This window comes from Asparagus officinalis, chromosome 4 (genome assembly GCF_001876935.1).
Source record: "Asparagus officinalis chromosome 4, Aspof.V1, whole genome shotgun sequence".
Classification (NCBI taxonomy): Eukaryota; Viridiplantae; Streptophyta; class Magnoliopsida; order Asparagales; family Asparagaceae; genus Asparagus; species Asparagus officinalis.
In genome coordinates this window covers 15,576,694-15,590,534 of record NC_033797.1, presented here as the reverse complement: position 1 = coordinate 15,590,534, position 13,841 = coordinate 15,576,694, and positions in this window count along the sequence as shown.

Sequence of the window (13,841 nt, the reverse complement as noted above, 5' to 3'; positions counted from 1 at the left end):
CCAATCATTCAGGCGAGCTCAGGTGCGCAGGCAGACTTGGGTCTGCAGGCGGATTTGGGACTGCAGGCGAATTTGAGTTGCAGGCGAGCTCCTGAGCATGGATTGAAGAATAGGCCGTAACTTTCAAACCGTAAGTCGGAATTGGACGAATTATATATGAAAATCGCCTATCTCGACGAGATGGAGCCATCCGAACCTAGCCGAAGGCTTCGGTTCGCTTCCTCCGTTTTTCCAAATTCCTTACGGTTTGGGAGATATCTGCGTTTTCCCCTTTTTATCAGTGTTTTTCCCCTTTTTGCTATTTTGGGCGAGATTTTAGCAGTTTTGTTCTGAACTTCTCTGATAAAGATTTAAAGGTAATTTTTATTGCCTACAAAACCCCCTCCAAAGTTTTCAGACCTGAATCAGGCCGCATGGGGTCTGGAACACTTTGGATATGAAGACCTGTAAAGTGATCCCTGTTCAGATGGAGTGAGGAAACCCTCCAACGAGCTCGGTGAAGTTGATCTCTTCACTCGCAGCTGATGATCGCCTTCTAGGATTTTGAGCAAACCCTCAGCTATCAACGGACTTGATTCGTCTTTACCAACTGCCGTTTGAGTTGGACTAGCCATGCTCTTGCCCTTAGCATGGTAAGTTGTCGAGGAGTTTCTCTTAGGCTCAATGCTAAAATTTTTCCTCTATCCTTAGCCTTTCGAGGCGTTTGGATTAATAGAGTAGGGAGCAGTTTAACCTCGTATACCAGTCGGAGGATAGGAGCAGTTTAGACTCTTGCACCAGTGGGAGTATAAGGAACAGTTTATACTCGTATACCCGTTGGAGTCTAGGGGGAAGCTTATCTTCTCTTAGGGCAAAGATAAAGACGAACCCTAATTTGTCTTCTCTTGGGGCAAAGACGAACCCTGATTTGTCTTCTCTTGGGGCAAAGACGAACCCTAAAAATAGCAGCACATCGCATAGTAGGTCACTATCAAATAACAACGCCTTTTATGGGAAAGACGGTGCTGGGGTAATCAAATCGTTCAGGGACGTATGAGTATGACGACTGATCGGACAACGTCATTTGCGGGAATGACGGTGTCGGCTATCAGAGGTAATCGTTAACATGATAGGAATTGCCATGATCGGAGCGACTTTGAGGACCTACTATCCTTTTGAAGAGGATTGGTAAGTTGATTTTGTCAGAGGTGTATTATTAACATGATAGTGGGAGTCCCGCCATCCTATTGAAGAGGATTGGCGGGGGATTGTGGCTTTGGTCCTAACTATCTGAAGGTTTGACCAAGTGGGAGTTTGATGCAGCCCGCCTGAACTGCTAGTCTCGCCTGTTTTGAGCGGTTCGCCATAAATGGAAACCTGGCTCAAGAAGTGGGGCTCGCCTAAACCGTTTGGCTCGCCTGATTTGAGCGGTTCGCCCCTATTGGGAACCTGGCTCAAGAAGCGGAGCTCGCCTAAACTGTTAGGCTCGCATGTTTTGAGCAGTTCGCCATAACTGGGAACCTGGCTCAAGAAGATGGGCTCGCCTAAACTGTTAGGCTCACCTGATGTAGGTGTAAATTTTGATCTCCCGAAAACAGGGAACTTCGTTTGTATTGATAAGAAGGCTTATTACAAACTAATAAATCAAATGTTTACAACAGAAGCGGGGGGAAAGTCCTCCTTGTTTAACGTGGGTTCCTCGGTGGCGATAGGACGCCTCGCTCGGTGCTCGTGCCGAGTCTGCTTCCCTTGGACGATCCGATCGAAGTTGCTGCCGGAGCTTCAGTTCTCAAATGAGGGAGCCCTTGGCAAAGGTCCAAGTTCAACCTTTGGGAGATTAGCCAGCCGAATATGCAACGGCCAAAAATCCCCCTTTTTCATGCTGGCTGAAGATGGGTTTTAGTAGGCAAGGGATGACATGGGCCATCCCTTGATTCATGGGATTTGACCATGTGAGGGAGACAGCTTGACTGCTCCTTAAATTATGGGATGTGACCACACGTCGTTCAGAGATATCCTGCTGTTCACCTGCAACAGGAGCAGTCATTCGAGGAGCCATGTTTTACATCACGTCACTTAGGAATGGGAAAGCCCCTCCTCGTATGCGTGACAACGGCGGCCAACTCACTGAGCGCCGGCGGCCCTCCCTTCTGCTTGGACAAGTGAGGTAAGCTGCATTTATGAACACGCAGGTTGATCTGGCATCTGTCCGATCACTCGTACCGTGAGCAGTCATTCGACGGGCCTGGAGTACCGTGTCTTCTCCCTTTAGGCCGAGAGAGGTGGGAAAGCGGGTTCCTGGTACTCGAGTAGGCTTGGACAGCTCGCCGGGTGCTAGCGGATCCGGCTCTTGACTCAGACAGCCGAGGTGAGCTGTATTTATGAATGTTCAGGTCGACTTGACACCTGTCCAACCATTCGTACTGTGAGCGGCCGCTTGACGGTCTTGGGGTACTGTGCCCTCTCCCTTGATTTGTGGGATTTGACCACTGATGTAACTGTTCCCATACTCCAAGTGGGCAGTTGACAGTGAGCTGGCGAGTCTGCAGCTTGGGTCTGCAGGCGAGCTTAGGACTGCAGGCAGACTTGGGTCTGCAGGCGAGCTTGCAGGCGAACTGGGTCTGCAGGCGAGCTCGAGGTGCGCAGGCAGACTTGGGGTCTAGCAGGCGGATTTGGACAAGACCTGCAGGCCAGAGCTGGCGGCGATTTGCCAGCGCAGACTTGGTCTGCAGCGCGGATTTGATAAGCTGCGGCGAACTGGGTCTGCAGGCGAGCTCAGGTGCGCATGCGCAGACTTGGCGGTCTGCAGGCGGATTTGCGGACTGGCAGGCAGGGCAGGACTTGGAGTTCTGCAGGCCGGATTTGCATACTGCGCAGGCGATCTTCAAGCCCGTTAGGCGCAGCTCTAATAGCATGGATCGAAGAATATGCCGTAACTATTCAAAACTCGTAAGTCGCGAATTGGACGAATTATATATGAAAATGCGCCGTATCTTCGAGCGAGATGGGGCCATCCGAACCAAGCCGAAGGCTTTGATTCGCTTCCTCCGTTTCGCCAAATTCCTTACGGTTTGGGAGATATCTGCGTTTTCCCCTTTTTCTGCTATTTCGGGCGAGGTTTTAGCAGTTTTGTTCTGAACTTCTCTGATAAGGATTAAAGGCAATTTTTATTGCCTACACCTGATTTGAGCGGTTCGCCCGTACTGGGAACCTGGCTCAAGAAGTCGGGTTCGCAGGGAATAGTTTAACCTCTTATACCAGTTGGAGGATCAGAAGAAGCAGTTTATACTCGTGTACTTGTCGGAGTGTATGGGGACTATCAGAGGTGATTGTTAACGTGATAGCTTTGTGGGCCTGCCGTCCTATTGAAGAAGACTAACGAGGGAAATTTAGAGGAGACTATCAGAGGTAATAGTTAACTTGATAGTTTTAAAAGATCCATCGTCAAGTTAAATGAGACTGATGGAGAAATGACTATCAGAGGTAACAGTTAACTTGATAGTTTTGTGGGCCCGCCGTCCTATTGAAGAGGATCAACGGGGAAATCGTAAGATATGAGGAAATGGTCTCCACTACCAAAGCATCTTGGTCATCATCTCCTCGAAACTCATGCGGGTCTTCGTCACCCATATGCTTGAGCATGCTCTCGACTTGTTCTCCTTGGCGAAGTAAGTCTTTCCATGAGAGAGCTTCAACAGTGCCCATATTGGACAGAACGCTGATGGAGAGATTATTCCGGCACATCTCGATGAGCGTGGCTTCGGAAACTCTATCGCGGGAATGCAGCGATCGGTTTCTGAATCTCTTGACAAAGTTTCTTACAGACTCTGTCTTCCTCTGCTTCACAGTTAGCAGGGTGGCCATAGATACTTCTGTGTCATCATCGAAGAATCTGGCCACGAAGAGCCTTTCCATGTCCTTCCAGCAGGTGATGGACCCAGGCTCCAATCTGCGAAACCATTCAAAAGCGACCCCCTTGAGGGTACCAATGAACAGTCGAGTCATAATGGGATCGTTTCCCACTATGTGTCCAGTTTGCGCCTGGAAGTAGTAGATGTGCTGGGTAGGAGAACCCTTTCCATTGAACTGCAGGAGGTCCAGCGGCTCGAACTTTGCCGGGTAGGAGACCGCATCCCATTCAATTGGATACGGTCTGACAACCCCCAGCTTGTTCGCATGCTTCTGGAGCTTCAAGGCGTCGAGTTGACTTTGGAGATCGTCAAACCTCTTGTCTCTTGGGTTATGGCCCGAAGATGACGCTCCTCTAGATGACTCGGATGAGGAGTGAGAAGGAGTAGGCACCCGCTCTTTGTGCTTCAAGGATTTATGCGAAGCCCGCGAAGTCCTCTCTCTCTTCCTCTTCTTCTCGCTCAGGAGCTGCTCCAACATCTCCTTTAGGGAGTCGATGGTTGCTTGTTGCTCGTCGAGTCTCCTGGATATCTCATCAGAGATGTCGGTCATGTGCAGATTTGCGTGCTCGCCCTGAACTGAGCTTGAAGTCTGTGACATTGCCACTGCTGAGCATTCATCGTCATCGTTGTCAGAGACGGACGTCAGACCCGTGCCGGCAAACGGGGTGGCCACCCCCATTTGAGCGTGAGCGTGTTGGCGAGGTTCAGGCTGGCGAGGTTCGCCCGTCAGGCGATATTGGTACAGTGTGCCTGTACCTGTCTGGCGAGCTGTTGCTTCGCCTTTCTGGCGATCTTGGGCCGTCAGGCGAGCTTGGTGAAGTCCGCTTGTTTGACGAAGCCCTCTTGAACTGCAGAGTTCGCCAGGTGCCCTTGGTTCGCCAAAATCGAGCACCTTTCTCACAGAGTGGGGCTTGCCTAAACTGTTAGGCTCGCCCGATTTGAGTGGTTCACCAAAAATAGGGACCTGGTAGAGTGGGGCTCTCCTAAACTGCTAGGCTCGTCCGATTTGAGCGGTTCGCCAAAACTGGGAACCTGGCTCAAGAGGTTGGGCTCGTCTAAACTGCTAGGCTCGCCTGATTTGAGCGGTTCGCCGAAACTGGGAACCTGGCTCAAAGAGATGGGCTCGCCTAAACTGCTAGGCTCGCCCGATTTGAGCGGTTCGCCGAAACTGGGAACCTGACTCAAGAGGTTGATTCCTCTCAAGCCTGAATAATAATTCAGGCTGTCATGGAGGATGAAGGATTATGCCTCGAGACGAGCGAGAGCTTTTCGTCGCCGCTGTTTGGATCTTTTTGAATGAGGAGCGTTCATGTCGACGGCGGAGGCGTAGTCTGTGTCGACACGCAGGCTTGGTTGCCTCGGCCCCTTGGGGCTGGGCCACCCGCACGACTCTGCAGCCATCGTGAGATGTATTGCCGCCAGAAGAGGACGATTGTAAGTACCCTTCAAATTTGATCACAAGGGACTCAACAGTAGTCCCTGCAGCAACTTCGTCAAACTGCGCCACCACCAATTCATCTGAATGAACGGATTCTCCCACTGTGGTCGCCATCTTCTGTAGGGTGAAAATTTGATTCTTCCGAAGAAAGGAGTTTCGTTTGTATTTATAAGAAAGCTTATTACAAACTAACAAATCAAATGTTTACAACAGAAGCGTCGCCATCTTCTGTAGGGTGTAAATTTGATTTCCCGAAAATAGGGAGTTTCGTTTGTATTAATAAGAACGGCTTATTACAAACTAATAATCAAATGTTTACAACAGAAACGGAGGGAAAGCCCTCCTTGTTTAACGTGGGTTCCTCGGTGGCGATAGGATGCCTCGCTCGGTGCTCGTGCCGAGTCTGCTTCCCTTGGACGATCCGATCGAAGTTGCTGCCGGAGCTTCAGTACGCAGTAGAAACTCGGTTCGATAGAGTTCGGGTCTTCTAGTTCGTCGGCGATCGGGGCTCGGAACTAGGAAACGGTGCTGCAATGCAAGGATTATGCAAAGAGCTTGTCGTCGACTCGGTTGTAGGCATATAAAATTTGACGGCTTCTAGCTGAAGCTGAGCTGTTCCCGAATTGACCCTGCTTCCTGGAGAGGAATTAGGGTCGGAATCACTTGAAATGATTGGGGATTTTCCCTTGTTGACCATGTTGATAGTCACTTCTAGGGGTTCATCATCTCGAGCGATCGATCCTCTTTGGTGGGAACGCCTTGTTTTGGGCTTTGTTGTTCCATCGGAGATTCCCTCGAATATCGAGACCCTCTGTGGAGCGGTCTTGGGGCAGCTACAGGCTGATAATACTGCCCTGATAAGTTTGGTACACGGACAATGAGAATCCGCTTCCCGGGTGTTTCTCTTTCGAGATTCATCCGCACCCCCAGCCCGATAGTACAACTCATCGACGTTGCCGTCGGAGTAACCTATCGGCTGCTCACATGGGTTCTCAGGTATAACGCGTTCGTTTGTTCGACGCGTCTTCTTCTGAGTAGACATTGCCTTGTTGGCCTCTGCAAGAGTCGCACGTTTGGAATCACTCCTTTGTGAGGGTGAAACCTTAACGGGCTCTTGGTCCTTTGCACGCACCGCCGAGCTGGTTGTTGCAGAGTTCGATTTGTTAGGAGGTCGTGTACGACCCCCAGTCTGGATGTTGGCTCGAAGCTCCTTCAACGATCCCCAGCTTTCCTTGACAAGCGCTTTTCCTCGATTCTCGGGTAGAGCATCGATACGGTTGTTCAGAGGATTCCTAGACTTGGGGAAATCCACGCTGCGGTGGGGCTTTACCGAAGGTTCGGGACCTGAAATGGACGAAGGTTGGAGAGCAATATTACCTGCTTTTACCTTAGGCGTTGATTCGGCCTTTGGCATCCAAACTCGTTCGGACCTCGGCGATCTCTTAACGGCCTCTCCCTTTAGCATTTCTCGTGCTTTTTGGACCAGGGCTCGGGCATGCGCACGCAAGGCGCGGCGCTTCTGGATTCGCTCCTCGAGAGTAGAACGGGTTCTTTTGACATGAACCCATTTGTTTGTTTCTGCTTCGGAGGAGGGGCTGGTTGTTTGCCGTGGTTGCTCCTGGCGTTGCCTGGATTTTAGATCTACGTTATAGCGGATCCCATCCATCGGCTCCAAAGCTTCGGCCAGCTGTCGAGCAAGACGTTGACGCTGTCTTTGTCGTGCTCTCTTTGATAATGCCGGAGCGTCTTCAGAAGTCATCTCCTCGGCGGAAGAGGAATCCGGATCTGCGATCTCGACCAGGTTGGACGACGTGGGGACGTCGCGTGGTGCAAGTGCAGAGGCGGCAACGGGGTCTTGGATTTTTGAACCGAAGGACCTGCAATCATTTATGAAAGAGGTTACCTTTCTGTACCCGTTTGGAGAGGCGGATCTGGAGGAGGAGGAAGAGAGGCCTTCTTTGAACCGTTGTTGATCGAGCTCGTGTTCTTCATTCACCCCGATCTTGAGTGCTGGTTGCGTCACGACGGCGTCGGTTGCGATGCCGTTGGCTCCCACTGTGGTCGCCAGTCTGTTTGCGGAAAAAGTTGCTGTATTCATTGCTGCATTCATTACAACTTCAATCGTTACAATGAAATAAAAAGATAGCCTTTTTATAAGACCGGTACACAATGAAAACAAAATAGATACAACTCTTTTCAAACAAACGCAAGATCTGTTCATCATCTCTTGCTTGCGTGGGTCTTTTGCCTGTGACGGGGATGTTGATATCCGTGGACCACCGGGGCACTCAGATCTGGTCCGAGAAAATCGGGCAGAGTTTCGTCTATCCGCGGGGGGATTTTAGAAACTCTGAACTTCGTCGATCTGCGTGAGATCTTAGAAGTTTATAGCTCCTATCTCGGGTAATCGAGATATTCGCTCTACTTAGTATCACCGCTAAGGGGCAACACTAAGGAAAATAGAAAGGGGAATGAAGAAGGAGGCTCCTTTGCTGCAGAAGGCTCGCTCACTCCTCGATCCGGCAGGGCTTCGCCGCTCTCTTAGAAAACCCCGACTCCTTCCTCCGGCAGGGCTTCGCCGCTCCTCTCTGGAATTTCAGATCTCAAAGGCTAAAGCTCTAGATCTGAAATTTCTCTCCCAAAACCAAGGCCAAGAGAATGGAGGCCCTAGGGGCCTATTTATAGGAAAACAAAGGGGGGGTAGGGGCTGGGTGGGGGCACCCCCTAGGGGGGTGTCTCGGCTCCAAAACCGAGACACCCCTTGGGGTGTCTCGGCCATGGCCGAGACACCTTGGGGGTGTCTCGGCCTGGCCGAGACACCCCTGGGGTGTCTTGGCTTTGCCAAGACACCCCTCGGGTGTTTCGAGCCTGCCGAGGTGTCCCAAGGTGCCCCGGTTCAGTCCGAGGTCCCGCCGTTGTCCCGCCGTTGATTCTTCGTTGATTTCTTGTCCGAACTCGGATTTGAGTGATTTCGGATGCGTTGGAATCTTGACGACGAGCTCTGTAGGCCCCGACGGTTGGATTATCAGTGGGGTGATCGGGACACGGCGGGCGTTGGTCCAATTGCGGTGATCGCGGGGTTTTCGGTCAACCCGTATCCCGGTGATTCTGATATTCTGTCGGCTCACGTAACCCGTCGGTTCGCTTCAATTGCTCACCGGTGTCATTTGAATTCTTGTGTACCGGGTAGTGACGTTCAATCGTCGATCGTTAACACCGAGCTGTGAGTGGGAACCTATCGGCAATTTTTGATGCCTACAGTATGCACTTGGAGAAGATGGCTTATTGTATCGTGGGACATCATTATGCATTCCGGAGGAGGGTGATAGGTTGCAATGGATTAGGGAAGCACATACCTCGCGTGTGCAAGGACATTTTGAAATTCAGAAGACGCTTCTCAATCTACGACGACATGTGTTTTGGCCAAGGATGCTTGATGATGTGACCAAGTATGTTGGAGGATGTAAGTTATGCTGTATTTCGAAGCCTTCTAACAGGAAGAGGGGATTGTACCTACCACTACTGGTTCCTTCTAGGCCGTGGAAGAGCATATCTATGGATTTTCTAGGAGGGTTGCCGACTACCAAGCGCGGCCATGACTATTTGTACGTTGTGGTGGACCGGTTCAGTAAGATGGTGATTTTGATTCCTTATAAGAAGACCGTGACGGGAGCGGGTGCAGCACAGTTGTTCTTTGAGCATGTGTGGAAGTATTTTGGGTTGCCGAGTTCGATTATTTCGAATCGGGATAGCAGTTTTCTCAGATATTTTTAGGATTCTTTGTGAAGTCTGATGGACACTAGATTAAAGAAGAGCATGACCTTTCATCCACAAACGGACGGGCAAACGGAGGTAGTCAACCGGACTATGGTGCATATGTTACGGAGGTATAATTCCAGGCATCCCAAGACTTGGGATGAGAGCTTACCATATTTACAATTTGCTTTTAATCGGGCGATTCATGGATCTTCGGGAAGGTCACCGTTTGAGACTTGTTATGGATTCTTACCGCCGAGTCTGTTTGATCTTGTGTTTTCGAGTGAAGCTACAACGGACGACAAGGAGGGGAATGAAAGACAACGTGCTTAGCGATTTTTAGAGAAGATTGCGCATATTCATGCCACGGTTGAAGCTCAATTGAAGAAATCACAAGCCAAGTACAAGGCGAAGCATGATCAGCATCGGGTTCCTTGTAACTTTGGTATAGGCGACATGGTATGGCTGAAATTGGGTAAGGAGAGGTGATGCGGCATAAACATGTACCAAAAAGGTTGCAAGTGCACAACCGTGTCAAGTTATAGTATTTAAGATATCGATCCCACGAGGAAGGTGTTTTGTAGGAGAAAATATAAAATCGGTTCTTATGTTGTGTGCGTGACAAATAGGAGTGATAAGTGAATGTGATTGTGAAGAGATTGAGAGAGTGAAAATGGTAGTGTGTGAAACGGCGCAAAATTTAAGTGAGAGTGGATGTGACAAAGAAGGAGTGTGATCAATAAGGTGAGAAGGAAAAAAAATTGAATAAAATCAAGAAACAAATGAAAATTCAAGAATGAAGAACAAAATTCTAGAATAAAAGAAAATGCAAGAAATTAAAGATGGTGGATTCAATTATAGATATGGGTAATCTAAAATTGAACCCACTTCTTAGAAAAGGGTGATTCCCTAGAGGGTTCTAGCCTAAAGGCGAATCAAACAAAATAAAAATAAACAAAAAGAAAAACTAAACCCAAGAGGGTTCTAGCCTCAAGGTGAATAGTGCAAGAAATTAAAATCTAACTACAAAATAAATTGCAAAATCTAAAACTACAAAATAAATTGCAAGAATTAAATGCACGAAAATAAATCTACTCTATAAGCATGAAATAAATCTAAGGCAAGAGGGTTCTAGCCTCTTGGCTATTTAACAAGAAAATAAAATCTAATTACAAGCATGAAAATAAATCTAACTAATAAGCAATAAAAGGAAAATAAAAGAGAAAAAGGAAAGAAATGCAAACCTTCAAATAATTCTCCATCTTCATCTTCATCTTCATCATCCAATAAAGAGAAGAAGAGAAAAATTTAAAGTGGTGAAAAAATTATTATTATTAATTGCAACAAAAAGTTACAATTTTGGAAGGCCTTCTCAATTAAGAGTAGCCCTCCTCTCCAAAAGGAGTTTACAAAATTTTCACACCTCTAACCCCTCACTCTCTACCCATATTTATAGTAATCTTCAATGAATATGAGCCATTGGATTTGTCTTGAGCCCTAAGCAACAATCTCCACCTTTGATTTATTTGATTTTCTCTAGCCCAACATAGGAGGCCCAATTGATTTTCCAATTGATTTTCAAAAATAAATCCAAGTCTCTGGTCCTCATTGAGAAAAAAAAAATGAAATGCAGCCCACAAGTCTGTCCAAGTCCCCTTCAAAGTTTGGCAACTAAGTCCGGCCCATTGAGCTTTATTTGAAAAAGAAAATGAAAATCTTTAGCACAGTCCAGCCCAACTCCAGCAGCCAATGAAGTCCGGTCATACATTTGATTTTCGGACCAAAGTTGATTTAGAATGTCTAACTAATAGGCTTTTGATTTTCCGCCCATCATCTGCAGCAAACATAACCGGACTTGATTTTCAAGTCCAAACTTTTCTTCAGGTCCGGCCCATTAGTCTTCATTTGGTTTTTAAAAAGAGAATAAAAATCCGGTCTCCTATGCAAATCTGCACAAAGAAACAAAGCTGGCCCAAATGCTTCAATTGATGAAAATAATGTCCGGCCCACTTGTGAAATCCAACTATTTAATTCGGTCCATGAACAAAAAAAATCAAGCTGCAGTCTAAAAATCCGGTCCAATGCATTTGATTTTCAAATAAAAATCTGCAGCAAAATAGTCCCCATAAATTCATTCCAAGGCCATATGCAGCAGTCCAACATTTGATTTTTTCGGACCTAAATCAAGTTCTGCAGCAGTTAAGCTTTTGGCCCACCATGACTCATTTGATTTTGAAGAAAAAAATAAAAATTATGTCCGGCCCTTAGCAAGTGGCCCATTCAAGCATCTGTGATTAAAATTCAATAGCAGGTCCGGTCTTCATGTGAATTAATTTCCAACAGCCATAGTCCATTTCCCTTGGTGTAATCTTTTTGCTTTGGGCCTTCAAAAAGTCAAAAATTGCACTTAGGCTTCTTGAATCATTTCTTCATTTAATCATAGGGTTTTTGTTGAGAGATGGGAAGTTGAGGTTTATTCTTCATTAATCTGTAATTAAAAGATAAAAACAATTATTAGTGATATATTTATTCATATAAAATAGATAATAAGGGTATAAAATTGTAATAAAAATGTGATTATCAAGAGGCTAAAAGGAGAAGGAAAGAAGTTGAAGCCTATTCGTTATGGTCCATTTTGGATTCTCGATCAGATTGGCGACAACGCTTTCAAGCTTGATTTACCACCTTACTTAGGCATGTATTCGGTGATCAATGCCGAGTATTTGAAGTTGTTTGAGCCTCCATTGCCGGATGATGAAGGTGATTACAAGGTGATCTTGCCACATGTTGAAGACTTGTGGTTTGATAGAGAGGAGCCGCTGAAGGAAGATTGCATTTTGGAGTGAAACACGACCACGACGAGACGGGGGATGAAGGAGTCGTTTCTCATTGGACGTCAAGGTCAAGTTCCTAGCAAGGCTAAGTGGTTCAACAAGGAAGGAGGAGCTCGCGAGTTTCCTCAGCTGAAGATCTAACTTGAACGGGACTTCAAGTTCCTAAAGGGGGGACCCATGATACGGGTGTATCTTCTCTTCGGAACTTAACGATCCTCATGGGAGTTTGAGGATAGATGATTCTCATAATAGCATGAGAATAGAGGTGTCAAACAGTACAGGGGAACGCAGGTTGGAGCGTGGAACGAGACGACGAGCAGTAGATTCGAAGAATCCAGTTTTCAGCTCGTGAGTCGACTCATACATGTACATGAGTCGACTCATCAGGTTGAGTCGACTCATGCCTGTCATGAGTCGACTCACGAAGTGCCGCCGTTTTGTCAAAAGTTTCTGCTCGGTCGACTCATCATTTTATGAGTCGACTCATCAGTCATAAGTCGACTCATATACAGTTTTGAGTCGACTCAAGAAATCAAGTCCTATTAGCAAAAGTTTCTGACCAATCGACTCATCAGTTATGAGTCGACTCATATGAGGTCATGAGTCGACTCATAACTGTTCATGAGTCGACTCATCGGAGTTTTCCAGATTCGTTAAGGACTCTATTTACGTGTTTTCCTGTTTGGGTTGGGCTTGGTTATTTACCACTTTACCACCCTCATTTGTACACCTATATAAGGGATTGTTTTAGGGGTTAAAACAATCAGAGAGTTTAATCAAGAGAGATTAAATTGTAATTAAGATTTGGAGAGCTTGTTCTTTAATTCTAGAGTGAGATTGTGAGAGATTGTAAAGTGCATACTCATAATCTAGAGAAAGTATTTTCCTTCACCCAAAACCTGAGTTATTCTTGTGTTCTTATTGTTTCCTCCTCTACCCACCTTTGATAATTCCACGATCAAAGGTGCTCGCATGGCAACTCGTATCATTAGTGATGCCGTTTGGTGTGACTAATGCGTCAGCGACCTTCATAAACCTGATGAATCTGGTATTTTATGATGTACTGGACAAGTTTGTGGAAGCTTTTATTGATGATATATTGGTGTACTCTAAGTGTGAAGCGAAGCATACAAAGCATTTGTGGTATGTGTTGAAGACCTTGAGAGAGCATCGGCTATTCGCCAAGTATAATAAGTGCCAGTTCTGGCTAGATCGTATAGCGTTTCTGGGACATGTGGTGTTAGGAGACGGCATATCAATAGATCCGAAGAAGGTATCTATAGTGAAGGATTAGCCTACCCCTAAGTCGGTGTCTGATATTAAGAGTTTCCTGGGATTAGCTGGTTACTACCATCGCTTCATCAGAGATTTTTTGAAGATTGCGAAGCCGATGATACGACTTACGAGGAAGGATATTAAGTTTGTCAGATCCGACGCTTGTGAGCAGGAGTTTGAGGAGTTGAAGTCTCGACTGATCACGGCCCTAGTCTTGACGATACCAGATAAGAGCGAGAACTTTGAGGTGTTTTACGACGCATCAGGTAGAGGATTGGGATGCGTTCTTTAGCAGGATGATCATGTGGTAGCATATGCTTCTCGACAGTTGAAGAAGCATGAGCAGAATTATCCTACCCACGACTTGGAGTTGGCAGCTGTGATTTTTACCCTTAAACTTTGGAGGCATTATCTATTGGGAGAGCAAGTGAAGGTGTTCACTGATCATAAGAGCTTGAAGTACATATTTACTCAGAAGGAGCTCAAAGGTGTTCACTGATCATAAGAGCTTGAAGTACATATTTACTCAGAAGGAGCTCAACATGAGGCAACGCCGATGGTTAGAGCTGATGGTAGATTACAACATTGATCTTCAGTACCACCCTGGCAAGGTCAATGTAGTACCAGATGCTTTGAGCCGATTGTCGG